Below are 17955 nucleotides of genomic sequence, written 5' to 3' on the forward strand. Positions count from 1 at the left end.
ATCTGTAGAGAATTTTGAACCCTACATTTTTTGTTGAGACAGTTTTTTTCGAATTCCTCATAGCTTTCGAGTTATTCGCGATTCAAAATATTTTTGAGTACATAAACCCATTTTACGTTGATAATTTTGAGGTTAGAAAAAAATGCTTCATGACTAATCTGTAGAGAATTTTGCACCCTACATTTTTTGTTGATACCGTTTTTTTCGAATTCCTCATAGTTTTTGAGTTATTCGCGATTCAAAATATTTTTGAGTACATAAACCCATTTTACGTTGATAATTTTGAGGTTAGAAAAAAATGCTTCATGACTAATCTGTAGAGAATTTTGCACCCTACATTTTTTGTTGATACCGTTTTTTTCGAATTCCTCATAGTTTTTGAGTTATTCGCGATTCAAAATATTTTTGAGTACATAAACCCATTTTACGTTGATAATTTTGAGGTTAGAAAAAAATGCTTCATGACTAATCTGTAGAGAATTTTACACCCTACATTTTTTGTTGATACCGTTTTTTTCGAATTCCTCATAGTTTTTGAGTTATTCGCGATTCAAAATATTTTTGAGTACATAAACCCATTTTACGTTGATAATTTTGAGGTTAGAAAAAAATGCTTCATGACTAATCTGTAGAGAATTTTGCACCCTACATTTTTTGTTGAGACAGTTTTTTTCGAATTCCTCATAGCTTTCGAGTTATTCGCGATTCAAAATATTTTTGAGTACATAAACCCATTTTACGTTGATAATTTTGAGGTTAGAAAAAAATGCTTCATGACTAATCTGTAGAGAATTTTGCACCCTACATTTTTTGTTGATACAGTTTTTTTCGAATTCCTCATAGTTTTCGAGTTATTCGCGATTCAAAATATTTTTGAGTACATAAACCCATTTTACGTTGATAATTTTGAGGTTAGGAAAAAACGCTCTCGAACCAATTTGTAGAGAATTTTGTACTCTACATTTTTTGTTGATACCGTTTTTTTCGAATTCCTCATAGTTTTTGAGTTATTCGCGATTCAAAATATTTTTGAGTACATAAACCCATTTTACGTTGATAATTTTGAGGTTAGAAAAAAATGCTTCATGACTAATCTGTAGAGAATTTTGCACCCTACATTTTTTGTTGAGACAGTTTTTTTCGAATTCCTCATAGCTTTCGAGTTATTCGCGATTCAAAATATTTTTGAGTACATAAACCCATTTTACGTTGATAATTTTGAGGTTAGAAAAAAATGCTTCATGACTAATCTGTAGAGAATTTTGCACCCTACATTTTTTGTTGATACAGTTTTTTTCGAATTCCTCATAGTTTTCGAGTTATTCGCGATTCAAAATATTTTTGAGTACATAAACCCATTTTACGTTGATAATTTTGAGGTTAGAAAAAAATGCTTCATGACTAATCTGTAGAGAATTTTGCACCCTACATTTTTTGTTGATACCGTTTTTTTCGAATTCCTCATAGTTTTTGAGTTATTCGCGATTCAAAATATTTTTGAGTACATAAACCCATTTTACGTTGATAATTTTGAGGTTAGAAAAAAATGCTTCATGACTAATCTGTAGAGAATTTTGCACCCTACATTTTTTGTTGATACCGTTTTTTTCGAATTCCTCATAGTTTTTGAGTTATTCGCGATTCAAAATATTTTTGAGTACATAAACCCATTTTACGTTGATAATTTTGAGGTTAGAAAAAAATGCTTCATGACTAATCTGTAGAGAATTTTGCACCCTACATTTTTTGTTGAGACAGTTTTTTTCGAATTCCTCATAGCTTTCGAGTTATTCGCGATTCAAAATATTTTTGAGTACATAAACCCATTTTACGTTGATAATTTTGAGGTTAGAAAAAAATGCTTCATGACTAATCTGTAGAGAATTTTGCACCCTACATTTTTTGTTGATACAGTTTTTTTCGAATTCCTCATAGTTTTCGAGTTATTCGCGATTCAAAATATTTTTGAGTACATAAACCCATTTTACGTTGATAATTTTGAGGTTAGGAAAAAACGCTCTCGAACCAATTTGTAGAGAATTTTGTACTCTACATTTTTTGTTTGAACAGTTTTCTCCTAATTCCTCATAGTTTTCAAATTATCCGCAATTCAAAATATTTTTGAGTACATAAACCCATTTTACGTTGATAATTTTGAGGTTAGAAAAAAATGCTTCATGACTAATCTGTAGAGAATTTTGCACCCTACATTTTTTGTTGATACAGTTTTTTTCGAATTCCTCATAGTTTTCGAGTTATTCGCGATTCAAAATATTTTTGAGTACATAAACCCATTTTACGTTGATAATTTTGAGGTTAGGAAAAAACGCTCTCGAACCAATTTGTAGAGAATTTTGTACTCTACATTTTTTGTTTGAACAGTTTTCTCCTAATTCCTCATAGTTTTCAAATTATCCGCAATTCAAAATATTTTTGAGTACATAAACACATTTTCCGGTGAAAATTTTGAGGTTAGGAAAAAATGCTTTCGAAATAATCTGTAGAGAATTTCGTGCTGCACATTTTTGTTTTAGCACTTTTTTTCGAATTTCACGTAGTTTTCGAGGTATTCACAATTCAAAAGATTTTTGAGCGTTCAAACCCATCTTATAATGGAAATTTCGAGGTTAGGAACAAACATCTAGAATACTTTTTTGTAGAGAATTTTGTACTCTACATTTTTCCAATAATACCGATGTTTGTTGTTGTTTTTGGACGTTAAGAACGCCCGTCATCATTCAACCTGATATGGCAACGTTTGATTTCAAGTGAACGCAATTTTACAGTGGTGCAGATCTTCCGAACGCAGTGTCTAACTCCACGTGCGTTTTGCGTTTCAAAATATTTTGTAGTGTACCAGAAGAAAATTTCATTTAATTGAAATTATAAAGATTTTTACATTAATAATACAGAGTTACCTCTCCCAGCGGCGGTAGATCCAGGTACCGAATTATTTCAGGTGCATCTTCAGGAGACAGCGAGGATTTTAAATTAGAAACACGCGCTATTTCCACTCTATGTATATATACTCGAAGTTGTCTGATATTCTGGAAAAGAAATAAAATTCGATCCAGATGTTTCATCTCCACATTTTTCTATCGGAATTTGAGTGATGCGAAGACGCGTAATTCATAGAATTGTTTCGTTACGTCGAAAACGAAAAAATAAAAATATTTCCTCACATCTATATATATATATATATATACAATGTGTTCAAATTTAAATTAAATCGATAATGCGGTAAATCGTCGAAGAGAAAATTGAATATTTGAATTGATTAATGATTTCAGTCTTAATTAATTCAAAACAAGACTTCCTGGATCGCTCCAATTTAACGTGGTTTGGTCCAGATGTACCAGCTTTACATTCTACCATCTCGTTACTATTAAATCCTGGTTCTATTTCAGTTTTATCTTATAAATGAGTTAAACCAGCTCTAAAACTCGCCAGTTACTCAATACGATACTCAAATTCGATCAAATTTCTTGACGGTGCACTTCAATGATCTGTACATTATCTTCTGCTTGTTTTGCTCTAACAATTACTCAATTTCTGCTTGAAAGATTTTATATCTTTATCATCCCTTTCGATAATTTTTTTAATGAAATTTATACAGGAATAGAGTTATTCTTCAACTCAACTAACCTAATATTGATCCCGATAGATCTACCCAATACATTTATAAATATCCCTCGACGAAAGATATTTCATTCCCTTTAGAAAATACCCCAAACTCACTTTCGCTCCTGCATCTTCTCCATGATGCATTTTACATTTCAAAGCAAAAAAATTCACAGAATTTCCATCAAATTATTTCCCTATTCGGTATATTAAAAGGCAATGGCGTATGTATCACTTCTTTAAGGACAATATAAAAAGGAATAAATAAATAAATTTAACAACAAAACGATCTACGAAATAAGAAACTAAAGACGTACGAGAAACTATTTATTTTCACGATATTCCTTATCATTGCAAAACATGCATACGGAATTATTGATGGATCCCTTTAAACTTTCCCAGTAGCACCCCTGGATATCATTGAATTCCCGAAGGACGCACCATTCGATTCCCGTCGATTATACTACTCAATTCTGTAGAACTCTCGCCATTATCGGATCAAATCTTCGTAGGATAACCTGGGTTTGTTTGTGGCAAAGGGTTTTATCACTTTTATCCTGTTTATCCATCAAACAATGTCAATTCTTTTGGTTAATATAATTTTTCGTATTCTTTTGAAAAAATCTAGATAATTCTAGATACAAGAAAATGATTTTGATAAGAAGATTGTTCGATTAGTACTTGGGGCCAACGAAGAAAACACGAAAATAGTTTCTGGAGGCTAAATCTGACGAATAGAATGTATAAAGTATCAATTCAAACTTTGATTAATTGATTTTGGCCATTGTGATAGCAGATGCTGCAGTTTTTGTTTTATTTCCTTGCTTAAACGTCGCCATAGTTTATAGTTTTCCCTTTTACAAGATAGTTCAAGAGAAGAGTTCCAAAAAACCGATGCTATGATCCTGCCCGCTAACGAAACGGTCTTTGCTTCCCTTGGAACCGGTTTTCCCTTTTCTCAGTCCATTGTTTTGATTGCTACTAACTGACCTGGATCCGCCCTGTTCTACCAGAAAAATTGTTAGCTAAAAACTATAGCTAAAAATGTTGTATAAGTAACATTATAATTTTCATCTGATTCTCAATCATCTTGATTCAACGACTCCATCGTCAGTTGTATCTGATGCTTTTTTAAAATCTTTAAATTCGAGAATCCTGATCACAAACTTAATCATTTTATTACAAAACTATGAAAGGCTTAGTATATTGATGAAAATCCTACCAAATACGACATTTAAACGAACGTGGACCATCTACAAAGCAATTTCGTCATTATTTTGTAACGTAATGAAAATTTGAAGGTTTAATACAACCGAGAATGACTAAGGGTCAAATGTACTAATTAGAACAACCCCGCGTGCGAAATGACAAGGCTTCAATTATTTCTTTAATCGAGTTACATCCAATTTGAAGTAATCAATTTAATTAAAGATCTAATTACTTTGGAAACGTTTCGGATACATACCGGTTCAGATCTTTCATCGTATCTTAATTTATTTTACATTAATACATTTTTTTTATTTTATTAGATGGTTTATAAAAATTTCCCATTCGAAAATTACATTGAAAAATAATCCGTTTCGAGGAATTGTTTCTGAATGCGTTTGCACCATTCTGGTGTATTTTAGGTTTCTTGCTTGCAGCTGGAAAACTGGAAAACGGTCCTTTTCATCGGGATTATCTTCAACGGGGCTTATCCTCGCCAATTTCTGCTTACATGAGGCAAATCTTTGTCTTCGAAGGATGCTCAATTCGAGCATGACCGGCCATTACACCTGAGGTGTATTCTTGAGCATTTCATGTCTACTTTTCGGCAGCTGCACTCCTGTACTCCTCTTGGGGTTCTCTTCGTCACATTTTTTCACCTTTGAATGTGTATTCCAACATCTTTTAAAGGTGGTTCTTTGTTGTGCTTATATAATAATTTATCGCAATTTTAATAATCCAGGACATTGGTTTTTGTTGATATTAAACGTATAATTTCTTCAATAGAGAATGATTGGAAATACCCGCGATGGTTCGCATTTTTCAAAACGAAAATATTAAATTCGACTTTAATAATAAATTAAATTTGTATTAAATTAATTGCCGGATTTTTATAGTATGGTTTATATCTTATCGATGGTAGATATTAAATTACAAACGTTTATGACCAATTCCACGGTTTGTGAAAGATGCTGTTCCTTTAGACGGTTAATAAAAATACTTTTAATGTCTTTTGAACATAAGGGAAACGTATAATAAAACGTGGGATCTTATTTTAAGAAGAATATTTCTAGAAAAAGCTGTAAAATTGATAGAAACGCTATACGTGAACACAATTTAGGAAATGGGAAACTAACAGAAAATATGTGATATCTAGATGACTGAATTTGTCTCATTTTTTACCCCTGAATGCGTTAAAATACAAAAAACCGGGTGGTTCTATTCGAAAAAATAAAGAAATTTGATATTTATGAAGTTAATCTTTGAACACTTTTTATACGCACCCTGTATAAAATAGAAAAATTTTCAACATAGATTAAAATACGTCTGATTTTACTCAAAGCAACCGAATAAAAACTATTTTTATATCTTTAAGGGTATCCTAGTAAAAAAATAATTTATAAGGGGTTGTAACGATCAAATTTTTTACAAAAAAATTAATAACTCGAAAAGTATATATTTTTCGAAAAAAGTTTTTAGACAAAAGTACACTGCAATTTTACGTAGATTTGAAAAATGTATTAATATATAGGGTTTTCTATTTAAAAAAATAAAAATAATTGATATTTATGAAGTTAAACTTTGAACTCTTTTTATACGCACCCTGTATAAAATAGAAAAATTTTCAACATAGATTAAAATACGTCTGATTTTGCTAAAAGCAACCGAATAAAAACTATTTTCATATTTACAAGGGTGTAGTCGTGAAAAAATAATTTATAAGGGGTTGTAACGGTCAAATTTTTTACAAAAAAATTAATAACTCGAAGAGTATACGTTTTTCGAAAAAAGTTTTTAGACAAAAGTACACTGCAATTTTACGTAGATTTCAAAAATGTATTAATATATAGAGTGTTTTATTTAAAAAAATCAAAAAATTAATATTTGTGAAATTTAGCTTTGAACTCTTTTTATACTCACCCTGTATAAAATAGAAAAATTTTCAACATAGATTAAAATACGTCTAATTTTGCTAAAAGCAACCGAATAAAAACTATTTTCATATTTACAAGGGTGTAGTCGTGAAAAAATAATTTATAAGGGGTTGTAACAGTCAAATTTTTTACAAAAAATTTAATAACTCGAAAAGTATATATTTTTCGAAAAAAGTTTTTAGACAAAAGTACACTGCAATTTTACGTAGATTTCAAAAATGTATTAATATATAGAGTGTTTTATTTAAAAAAATCAAAAAATTAATATTTGTGAAATTTAGCTTTGAACTCTTTTTATACTCACCCTGTATAAAATAGAAAAATTTTCAACATAGATTAAAATACGTCTAATTTTGCTAAAAGCAACCGAATAAAAACTATTTTCATATTTACAAGGGTGTAGTCGTGAAAAAATAATTTATAAGGGGTTGTAACGGTCAAATTTTTTACAAAAAATTTAATAACTCGAAAAGTATATATTTTTCGAAAAAAGTTTTTAGACAAAAGTACACTGCAATTTTACGTAGATTTCAAAAATGTATTAATATATAGGGTTTTCTATTTAAAAAAATAAAAATAATTGATATTTATGAAGTTAAACTTTGAACTCTTTTTATACACACCCTGTATAAAATAGAAAAATTTTCAACATAGATTAAAATACGTCTGATTTTGCTAAAAGCAACCGAATAAATCCTATTTTCATATTTACAAGGGTATCCTAGTAAAAAAATAATTTATAAGGGGTTGTAACGAACAAATTTTTTACAAAAAAATTAATATCACGAAAAATACGCATTTTTCGGAAAATATTTTTAGACAAAAGTGCACTGCAATTTTACGTAGATTTCAAAAATGTATTAATATATAGGGTGTTCTATTTAAAAAAATTAATATTTATGAAATTAAACTTTGAACTCTTTTTATACGCACCCTGTATAAAATAGAAAAATTTTCAACATAGATTAAAATACGTCTGATTTTGCTAAAAGTAACCGAATAAATCTTATTTTCATATTTACAAGGGTATCCTAGTAAAAAAATAATTTATAAGGGGTTGTAACGGTCAAATTTTTTACAAAAAATTTAATAACTCGAAAAGTATATATTTTTCGAAAAAAGTTTTTAAACAAAAGTACACTGCAATTTTACGTAGATTTCAAAAATGTATTAATATATAGGGTGTTCTATTTAAAAAAATTAATATTTATGAAATTAAACTTTGAACTCTTTTTATACGCACCCTGTATAAAATAGAAAAATTTTCAACATAGATTAAAATACGTCTGATTTTGCTAAAAGCAACCGAATAAATCCTATTTTCATATTTACAAGGGTATCCTAGTAAAAAAATAATTTATAAGGGGTTGTAACGGTCAAATTTTTTACAAAAAATTTAATAACTCGAAAAGTATATATTTTTCGAAAAAAGTTTTCAGACAAAAGTACACTGCAATTTTACGTAGATTTCAAAACTGTATTAATATGTAGGGTTTTCTATTTGAAAAAATAAAAAAATTGATTTCTATGAAGTTAAACTTTGAACTCTTTTTATACGCACCCTGTATAAAATAGAAAAATTTTCAACATACATTAAAATACGTCTGATTTTGCTAAAAGCAACCGAATAAAAACTATTTTCATATTTACAAGGGTATCCTAGTAAAAAAATAATTTATAAGGGGTTGTAACGAACAAATTTTTTACAAAAAAATTAATATCACGAAAAATACGCATTTTTCGGAAAATATTTTTAGACAAAAGTGTACTAAAATTTTACGCAGATTTCAAATATGTATTAATATACGGGGTGTTTTATTTAAAATAACAAAGTAACAGTCGTTTCTAACTGTATCGTAAATATTGAACAAGTGACAACTTTTCAAATTGATGCTTCAATAAATATAATAAAAAAAAAATTCATAAATGTATATTTTGAACGGAGACGCAGGTGTCATATTCGCATATTGTGGTCGACGAATAACCTTTATTATTTATTCACCATTAAACCACTAGATTTATGTGTGCGTATCTGTTTCCTTTATTTATTTGGTCCCTATTAAATACGCACTTTCATCGTACACGTAGGGCTGTATAACCGACTTAATATAGTTGTTCCACCCTCCAGAGACCCGCCCTTAAACGTCTTTTATAATTTGTTTTCTTTCGTCATAATTTCAATTCTGAATAAATAAATTACGAAGAAAAATCAACGAAAACATTATACGGTTCGAAATGAATAAATTTTTGCTTAAATTTTCCGAAATAATGTTGATTTTGTTTCGACAAACCTAACCCTTATTTTTTAAACCGTCGACGTTTTAATTAGACGTAGATTAATTTATTTTTCTCTCCTTTTTGCAGTTAAAAAACTTTGTTAATTTTGTAGAAAGTTTATTTAATTTTTACACTCCGGAGAAGTGGATTTATTTGATTAAAATGATGATTTTTTACATTTCAAATCACTATTTATCTTTTTTTGGGATATTTTTGTCTTGAATTGACTACTTTTTAATAGTTTTCTTTTTATTTCCCTTTCGTTATTCCTTTCTTAGAAATTTTTTCACTTTTTCATAGGGTTGCTTTTTTCTAAATTCTTGATTTGTTACTTTTCGGGGATGTGTAGCACTTTTTTCATGATTCTTGTGGTGATTTTTGTCTTAAATCGATTTTGATCCACTTTACAATATCACTTTCCACGTTGAGGAAGTTTTTTGATCGATTATTTCGCTTTTTTAAATTGAAATTGTGGAATTTTTATCTTTTTTGCGATAGCTTTGTCTTTCCTGCTTAACTACTGCGCGATTTTGTACTTTTTTAGACTTTCTTGGGGTGGATTTTGCCCTTTTACATAATTTATTTTTAAAAACTAATCCCTAAATATAAGAAATCAACAGTATAATGTTGATTATATGATTCAAATGTGGGCATTAACGATGATTTAGCACTTAAAACAGAAAATGAAAAAATTAAACATGAAAACATTGGGAATAAAACCAAAAAAAAATCGTCTAAAGTAATTTGAGTTAATGAAAACGAAAATGGAATAAATAGTAAAATAGAATTGAAGATAAAAAAAGCTAACAAAGAATGGAAATATAAAGAAAGCAAAGATATAGTGACTAAAAGTGATAAAAATAAATTTCTATAGTCTTTGAGGCCTGTGAAGTCGATAATTAATCAGAAAAAATACAAAAACTCAATCCTTGTACTAACAACTAAACAAAATTCCAAAATAAGGAAATTTTTGAAACTCATTACTTCAAAAAAAGAAGAAGAGGCCATAAATTGTTGCAGGAGACCTACGGGGACAATCTAGCGAAGGCCGAGTGTCTCAACTCCGGAAACAGTGACCAAAATCAATCAAATTTTGGGTGCAGATGATTGCCGAGGCTGTTAACATCGATAAAGAAAAGGTTAGAAACATTTCATACGAGGAATAACACATTTGACCCTGACCAAAAGCTTTTGCGTCAACGGATCTGTTTAGATTCCTTTGAAAGAAAGATCTGCTTTGAAATTTGAGTCTATGGAAGCGGTGAAGCAAAAAATGGCAGAGTTCCTAGAGCCCCTCATCAAAGAAAACTTCCAGCACTGGTTCGATCAATGGAAAAAACGTATGGAAAGATGAGTGGCGACGCTTTGTCGTAACCAGTCTCGTTATTTAATGTATGTACAATGTAAGTGCAATAATTTTCGATATTTTTAAAATGAAACATCTAAGAGGTATATACGTACTTGTGAAAATTATGTTTTACGACTTTAACACGCGTCCTATTTCCTGTGGCGTTTTTAATACATCAAACAAGATCACCACCCACTTCGTACGTCGCTTATTTTGCACTGTTTCCGTTTCTAATCGTAACGAGTTATGCGTAAAACATATGCCGTAAATCGTACCGTAATTGGGATGAACGCGCAATTTTTTCTTTGTACCTTTAGGTTTACGTAATGATTATTCATTTATGTTAACTGGTGTTTTTCGTTATTTCGGAGTCGAGAGCGTTGAAATATGACGTGAAAAGTTTTTGTAACCGAAACATAACGTCGGAACCGTTCGCTGGAAACCTCCAGACGATTTATATACGCAAATCGAGAAAACTGCGGTTGTTTCTTAAATAAAGAAACATTTTTCAGGGTAAATGTCTTTTGGAAACTTTTCTGGTTTATATTCGACGACGAATATTTCACTCCGATTCGGGATAAACAAAAAATTGGAAAAAAATAAGTCGATACAAGATTAAAAATTGGAATTTTTCGAAAGATTCATGTCTTGGCAACGAGATTCATGTAAATTTGTCAAAACCGACATAAAGTTTGGCATTTTTTGTGGTGGACTTACTCAGTGTGGAAATGTTTATTATTACAAATAAAGTTTTAAAAATCCCCATCGATCCTTTGTGTGCTATAAAAATTATCGCGGTTAAATTTTGACGTTTTTGTGTGTGACTTTTCGAATCGCGATATCTCAGGAATGGTAACTTTTAGAAAAAAAATCGTAGCTACAATTTTTGTAAAGAATTTTTAAATCTACAATTTTCATTCGAGGTTTTTTTTGATAAAACTTACCGGGTTCGAGAAAAATCCAAAAAAACTCATAGCGCACATAGGATCGATTAGGATTTTTAAAACTTTGGGCTATTGGGCAATAAATAGAATTAAATCCCGAATATTTTCGTGCGACGATTTTCTATGATTTTGTGGATGGAACCAATGAACTAGCAATCGTCATGTGGAATACCCTGAGATTAAGACTTCTTAGACATATTTCAAAACTTGGTATCTAATAATTTAGATTTTACCTACTCAATGTTGACTTTCTTTTTACGTGTAAAACATGATGGAATTGAGTCATTAAGTGAAATCTCTTTTCCACGACAGTTTTATTGTTTTTTTGTCCTGTATTTTTTGTTTTATTTCGACTACAACGAATTTTATTAAAAAAATTGACTCGTGTAAACGAAAAATTGAAAAAAAGGCATCGACTAAAGAGAAACTTTGATAAAATCCCGGTGGAAACTATGTTGCGAGCTTATTTTTAAATGGATCAAAACAGAAATTTCCTAGAAAATATTTCGTTGCGGATATTATTACCAAATGTAGTAAACTATTGACAAATTTGTGTTGGTTATTTGGATCAAATTGAAATAGAGATGCGGGTATACATAGAGAAATTATTAAATTAGTACGTTTTCGTTTTGTAGAGAATAGTTGCCGCCCGAGGTGGAATTAAATTGAGGAAACACACTCGACTGTGGTATTGGTTGGCAAAATTTAATTTTGGTCGCCGGTCAGGTTTATTTGACGAGGCCATATAGTCGATTACGATCTGGAATTGCGTTAATTCGACAACGCGGGTGAATACCAATAGATATTCTCCAAGATTTCTTTTATACATATAAAATTTACTCCGGTATTTCGTATAACGAAATAGAAAATATTTTTCAAATAAATCAATCCGATTATCTATCTATTACTTCAATTATATCACTACTTTATCTTTGGATTTAATTCAAACTATTTAATTCGATTTAGCTGAGAGCCGATTTGGGGTCCTGTCGAGAGAAACCGATCCAATTCATCGGAGGTCTTCGCGAATTAAAGTTTAATAAAGCGATTAGTGGTTTCAATCGATAACATCTTGAATACCTACTTGATGGCGTTTCAAATTTCAAATTAATAAATCTAATTAGTAAAGGTTCATTTTGCACACCATATTCCTGAGAGCTGGGGTTCAGCTTCTCAGGAATATCGAGGAAAAATGGCCAAACGTTCAGGATTGAACAGGACCTGGTGTTATTGAAAGAATATTCCAAGTTTTCGAAATGATTAAAAGAGTTGTTACTGGCCTCCACATTCTCCTGAATCAATCAAAAATGTACTGCAGAAGTTTCTGGGCAATACCAAGGATCCCGCGAATATAAAACTATGGTACTGCCGATGCTAACAGCTTTTAAAGCTCAAGGATGCGAAATGAGTTTGAAAAATCACTTCCATATTAAATATTTTCCTGAAAATTCGGCCGCTAATTCGGCAGATGTTCAAATAACGAACCATAGAAGGAAAAACATTGAAGAATAAATATTATGCTGCGGGTTTGTTGCGATAAATAATAAATTTTGTTTTTATTATTCGAAATTTCGAATCTGTTTTTCGCAGACCTGGTCAGTTAAATCGCTTATCTTTTTAATAATTCTATTTACGAACTTCCCTGAATGTCAAAAAATTATTCCCTCCGGGTTAAATGATAGTAATCATTCGGCAAAAAAAAATTACTCTTTTCGAAGGGCCCTCCACAAAAATTTCAAACGATCTCTAGTAATCACCCTCACACAAAGACCAAAACGCCTTTGAATGGAACCGCCATAAATATAATTTTCGCACTTCGCACGAAAACCGCCACCGGTAAGTTTAATGGGATAAAGGGGTGGATTCGGGAAATCGGACTTGTCTTTTCAAATTAAGCTACAAGTATACCATGACGGAAGTGACGTATACACACAACTTCGTAGTATCGAGTACCTAACCGCAGATTGCGATAACGGCAACGTCGACATGACGTACGCGTTTTGTAAGGCGATAACGGCAACATCGGAATATCGGGGGTGAAAAAGTTATGTACGCGTGTTTTGTTAATAATGACGTAGCAAATTGTTTCGCGTTAAAAATAGTAGGGAAGGCGATGTAGATGTCAAATATATGTCGAGTTGTACACTTATACGAGCCCACGTGATATTTTCGAAGTTAGATGGTGAAAAAAACGATAATTGAAGCTGCTTATATGATTTAATATTAATTGAGATAAATATAAATTCATCTATCATATACCGAGCGTTTCAAAAATCACTTTGATAAAAATGAGAACGTTTCTTTTCAAAAGATGCTAGTTAGACGAAAAAAAAAAAGCTTTTGGTGACAAAATTAATAGTAGAAAAAACTAGGGTTTAAATAAAAGTTGTGCGCATAAAATTCAACATTTTTTGTATACGCGTTATTTTTTTGAACAATAAAAACACCAAAAAATCGTTACAAATTTTGTTTTTTTGCGTTTTGCGCTGAATTTATGCAAAACTCGTTTTTGTTACTATGGGCAATATTGTAGAGCATTGAAAAATCTTCAAAATAAGCTTTTATAAATTTATAAATTCGATAATTCGTTGCTTAGATAATTTAACCGAAAGAAGAAAATTTTTAATTTTTTAAATTGTTTATAATTTGTTTAATTTTTAATATAAAGGTTTGTTATTCACTGAAAACCGAGATCTCGATGTACTTAATCAATGCTCTAAAGATGGGCCCTGTGGCCCTAATAGTTTTTTGCAAAATGGCAATTAAACCATATGAGGCCCTTTTTTTCAAAGGGCCATTCTTGCTCACCGGAAGGTCCTACCATTATTTTGAAAGTTGCGTTGGAAAGAAGAAGAATTGAACTAAGAATCCCTCATCTCAGTTTTTTGAATTTCTTTTTTTTTAACCTCAAAAAAGTGTTCAAAAAAGGGGTAAAGAAATATTTATAAACAATTTTTTAAACAATTTATTGCGGCTCTGTTTCTCAATATTAAGATATGTTTTTTGCGTTGTTTTGTAGGGAAAACTGGAAATTTTTATCAATAAAATTTTCAATAATCTATTATTGAAAATGTGCGTTTGGTAATACATTTCGAAATACAAGTAAATGCTATAAAAAAAAAGGTTTTTTCAAAATTTCCAAAGCATTTCATAACTAAAATTATTTTGGAAATTATTGTGGAATTCTCCACACAACCTAAGGCCGTTGTACTGGACTTCTCCAAGCTGTTTGATTCTCAATAGACACCACTCAATGTTTCTTTTTTAATTTTGAAAATATGGTCACTAAATTCATATCTCGTTTTGTAAAAATCTTTGATGTTCGTTAATAGGGATCTCTCCGTATAAACCTGTTAATCCGGGGCGCGAATATGGCGGCATTATCTTCTTTCATGGTCGGATGGACGCCCTCGGTAGCGGCGTATTTGGCAACGGAGGTCCAAAAAATAAATCCTTCGATAGAAACTTTTTCGTTTTATTAGAAAATACGGAAAATATTAACCCGTTCGATAAAGTCGAATCATTTTCGACTAAACGAAAAGATTGACAGTATTGTTAGTTTTTTATGCAGTTTTAAACTAAACCAAAATTTTTCTCAAAATAAAAGAGGGATTTTCGTTGTTCAACATTTAGAAAATAACCGTGTCTAATAAAAGGGATTCTTTTGATTGATTAATCGAAAACTTCTTCATACAGCAGGCTTCTGGGTCAGGCTAAGACGGTATCCGCCTTCTTGGAAACGGCCACAATTCCGTAGAATGTATCTGAATACATTATTCGCAGTTTACCTTCAGTCTCTGAAGACGATAACTTAATTATCGAAACGCGCGTCAACAATTAACTTATAACGTATTATTTGTTTTTTGAATAACCAGGTGTCGTTTATGTTCCGAATCATCGAACAATTCGTTTCATAATAAATGTAGTGCGATGACGGAAAGGGGATTATTTTTTGTACAAGGGTGGAAGTTTCATAATTAAAATGGATCCATTGTTTGCTGCTATATGGGGCGACAGACGCGTACTGCGTGTTTTTATATTATTGAAACAGAGGGTGCTGATAGTTTAACACCCCATTTTTGTTTTTACAAGTGGTGGGGTCGAATAGATCAGATCATTAAGTTAATTGAACATATTGAAATGTACTTTTTAGATTTTAATTAATACATATTGAACGATAAATTTATTTCGGTGTAGATATTTTCAAATTGGCCGGGAAAATTTTCTATTCTCGCCGATATCGGCTCGATGACGTTTCCTCCCAGTAACATGATATTTATCATCCTAATCAGATACGAATGGAGAGCGGGAAAAGTTAGGGAGACGTAGCAACTCCTTTATACACTTTCAACAGTGGTGGAGCATCATTATATATCGAATTAATTCAAAATTTGTAACATAAGTACAAAAATATCGACTAAATAGTGATTCCAGCTCGCAGTTCTTAATTCGATCGCATCACGATGATCTCTGGTGCTAACGCTGGGCATCATGGAGGTGCCAATCTCACCAACAGACTACGAATAATTCCAAGGGAATATTGAGTTACCGGAGAAGTCATCCGAGGCTTGGAACTGGGACTCTTTAAACACTGTTTTCGAGCATACCTGTACATATATAAGTAGCAGAATTACCAGCTTGCAATGGAGCCGACGAAGACGCCGAGTTTTCTTTTTTATAACCCCAAGATTTGAGTTATATCGACAAGAGTCGGAAGTCGTAAACCACGAAAGTATCGCAGCTGTAAAAAAAGTTTTCCAGGACCTAGGACGCGTTGAACTAATCATAGTGAATCCCCAATCAATCAGCTTCGATTAGGGAACGCAGGAAAAGAAGTAAAGAAGAAAAAGCAAATTATCGAACGTCTACTCCAAGAAGTAACGTCTGACGATGGTTTCCGCATGGAAATGGAGTGAGTTTCAGTGCATGCGAGCTACATACTGGTTGGTAGTATAAGCTGGTGACGGTTTCCACTCCACATCGAAAAAAAAAACATACTTCACATCATACAATTCGAATGTTGGGTGGAAATAATTGAATATCCACTCTAATCACCCGATTTGTACGTGTAGGATTTGTAGTTATTTAATGTTGATTGTTTTTATCGATATATATTGAATGATTGGGTTGAGATTTTGATTTTATGATACGCCGTTGTCTGTAATAACTAAATTTTCATCCAAGGTTTGTTATACTGTTTAATAAAACTTTAATAAACGTAACCGTCGCGCTCGCGCCCCCTTTATATATAACGAAAATGGGGTGTAGTTGGATATTTAGGGGTTAAATATGAAAATTTTCCAAAATATCGTTAATATTTTCAAATAACTACCATTTTAAAAAAGGGAGAAACTTTTTGTCGATATATTCGTGTATTAAAATTATTAATAATTGTTTTTCCTTTTTGTTTCAGGTACGTAATTTCGACTGCAATAATTCTAATTTTGTGTAAGTACCAAAAATTATTATTTAAATGACTCCCAATCATTTCCATAGAATATACTTTGTCCTCAACAATGGAAATATGAACAGAAAGGAAATATCCTAAGAAATATTGAAAAATATCATAGGTAGGACCGTAGAAGGGGGTTGTTGGAAAATCTTTGATCTAATTTTTTAACTCCAAGAACAGAAAATAATCAGAGCGGGCTAAATCCGGCGAATAGGGTCCATGAGGTAGCAATTCAAACTGTCGCATTATCTTGATGAAAGGACACTTTCTTCTTAGCCGTTTTTGCTTGATTACTTCGCTCAAACTTTGCGATAAGTTTGGATAATACTCGTCGTTGATAGTTTTTCCTTCATAGAAGATAATAAATGAAAATTGTTCCAGAAAAACCGACGTCTGCAGACGGAACAATCTTTAGAACTAGTTCCCGTTTTGAATCACTCGATGGAAACATCTTAACGACGCTGTTTTTGTTCAATTGTGTGCAAACGCGGCATCCATCTTGTACACAACTTTTTCATGTCCAACTTAATACGCAAATTCATTGAAAACGTTGACATTTATAAAGAAAATCCGATAAATTGTTTCAATTTCGTAGTAGTATTCGTCATTTCTAAATATCGCGTGTCGTGAAAAACATCCGATAAAATTGGCAACAATGTTTTACTGCTGTTTCTTTATCAATTAGCCGGTTGTTAACAGAAAGAAGAACTTTAGAACGAAAGTCGTTAAATGCCTTTCCGGTCTGTTTTATTTGATACAAAGCATTTTAACTACCATTAAAGAGTTTTCTTTTCTTTGGAATCTTGCTTTCCTCTAAAAGATACGAGACTATTTTTATTTGTTGTTGCCTTGAAATAACATCTTGTACACTCGGTGTCTTTCAAACGATAGATAAACATTTTCTTTGATATTATTTGAAACGTGTGTGTACGTATGTTAATGTTTCGAAAACGTATTTCAAAAATCTGAAATTTCTCACAACGATAGGATACAAACTGGGACAGTCGTACAGCTTTGACAGCTTCCGTGCAGTCTCCCAATGACTTTTTTCAATATTAAACGTTCAAAGAACCCCTATAAATGACGAAAAACTACATATTTGAAGATGATTCCAAAAACCTAGTCCTAGGAAGCTTTGTAAAGTGTTAAACTGATACGTATACCAATGCAGAT

General features: G+C 31.3%; 1 protein-coding gene across 5 annotated transcripts in view; it reads left to right on the plus strand.

The window, feature by feature from the left end:
• The window catches only part of LOC130442549 (uncharacterized), a 375907-nt gene that overhangs the window by 302138 nt on the left and 55814 nt on the right, over window positions 1-17955 (plus strand). Inside the window, exon 4 of one of the 5 annotated variants that reach the window (XM_056776742.1) lies at window positions 16744-16778. The exons of the other annotated variants lie outside the window; for them this stretch is intronic. The gene's annotated coding sequence lies outside the window, so the exon portion shown is untranslated. The remainder of the gene's footprint in view (window positions 1-16743; window positions 16779-17955) is intronic. 5 annotated transcript variants of the gene reach the window in all.

This window comes from Diorhabda sublineata, chromosome 4, assembly GCF_026230105.1.
Source record: "Diorhabda sublineata isolate icDioSubl1.1 chromosome 4, icDioSubl1.1, whole genome shotgun sequence".
Classification (NCBI taxonomy): domain Eukaryota; kingdom Metazoa; phylum Arthropoda; class Insecta; order Coleoptera; family Chrysomelidae; genus Diorhabda; species Diorhabda sublineata.